Source organism: Brassica oleracea, chromosome C5, assembly GCF_000695525.1.
Source record: "Brassica oleracea var. oleracea cultivar TO1000 chromosome C5, BOL, whole genome shotgun sequence".
NCBI classification, from domain to species: domain Eukaryota; kingdom Viridiplantae; phylum Streptophyta; class Magnoliopsida; order Brassicales; family Brassicaceae; genus Brassica; species Brassica oleracea.
Genome location: NC_027752.1, coordinates 20,146,589 through 20,148,371, shown reverse-complemented (window position 1 = coordinate 20,148,371; position 1,783 = coordinate 20,146,589).

Here is a 1,783-nt window from a genome sequence, read left to right as displayed (position 1 = left end):
CCCCCCCCCCCCCCCCCCCCTCTTACCTCAGGGTTGGTTGGTTGCTTTCTTTCAATTGAAAGATGTGCTCCATTTAGGGTTTCAATTTCCCGATCAGCCTTTTTTGATTTTTTTTTATTAAAAAGACCAAATCTTTTATACAATAAACCAGAACTCAATTGACATTTCTGTTATTGACACCTGTCTTTTAAGATTTTCTTTTTTGAAAAAATTCTGTTTACTTTAAAAACAAAAAAATGAAAATGAAAAATATGTAACCGTATATAACTTTGATTTTGTCATAAACCCAATAAGATATAATTTGTTCAATACACGTGACAATTCTTTTTTTTTAGTTTGGAAATCTGAGTACAACTTTTCTCCACTAAAACTATTTCTTAATTTATTTTATTTTTTTTCTTCAAGCACAATATCTTTCACCTTCTTCTTCACTATCCCGTAAATCAAGTCATCAACTTCACGATCTGATACTCTATCATCAACTACCTCTTATATATATACAAATATGAAAACCTATCGCTGGAAAAAAACCCACTATCGTTTTAGCAAAAGGTATAGTGACTTTTGGATTTTTCTGATTTTATAATCTGCAATCTTGAATTTCTTTCCCCATTTTTTCCTATATCAAATTGCCGACTCTAATCTTAATTGTTTCCAGGTATTGTTCTAGCTATGAGCAAGATGAAACTTGCCTTCACTCCTGTTGCTCAGTTAAAGCCATATTTTGAAAATGAAATCTGGAAAATTAAGGTTCGAGTAGTCCGTATGTTGCGATTTCAGAATGGCGTTAAGCCTGGAGATGTTGGTGGAATCGATTTAATACTTTTGGATGATAAGGTACATAATAGAATCCTGAGTTGTTTATGTTTATATGCTTCTGATAGTTCTACCATGTTCTAACAGGGAGATCGTATACAAGCTTGCATTAGAGGAAAACTGATATCCAAGTTCGAGGACGATTTGGGAGAAGGAAAATGTTGTATTCTGATGAACTTTAAGTTGTCTCCTAATCTCGGGAATTACAGAGGAACACCACATCCTTTCAAGATATTTTTCACTTGGTCAACACACGTTAAGAAGAATTGCGAGGAGATTCCAAACGATTCACTTCGTTTTAATTGCATATCTTTTGATGACCTTCTTTCACAGAAGCATGATGAGAAAGTTTTTGTAGGTATGTGATTTAACCGACAGTTATATATAATGGTTTAGATTTTGTTTCATGTATTTATGAAACCTTTTTTGCTTCCACAGATGTAATTGGAGAAATTGTTGGACCTTGCGATCTGAAAGAAATTACAGTTCGTAATGCTCCATGTAAAATTTTAAATCTTCAACTCAAGGATTGTGGGTAAGTTTTCTTGAAATTTGTAACTATGCTTTTTAAAGTGTATTGATATTGACCGTTTTTTAAAACATGTTTTTTTTTTGTAGTGATTCAATCATTAATTGTGTATTTTGGGAAAAATATGCTGAAGACATCCATTCCTATGTTCAATCCTTTTTTGGTGGAGCTATAGTTCTGCTTTGCAGTCTTATGAAAATTAATATTTATAATGGTAAATCTGTTCATGTTACTATACTTTTATTAAAACAGACAAATATTAATGTCTGTCATTTGTTTTTGAAGGAAAACTCACGATCCAAAGTGGGAAAGCTTCAACAAAGTTGTTCATTAATTCTGACATTGCTGAGATAAATGAATTCAAAGAAAAGTAAGTAGTTCGGTTTATTTTTTTATTCATATTCTATTATAATTTTCTATTTCTGATTTCTGATATTA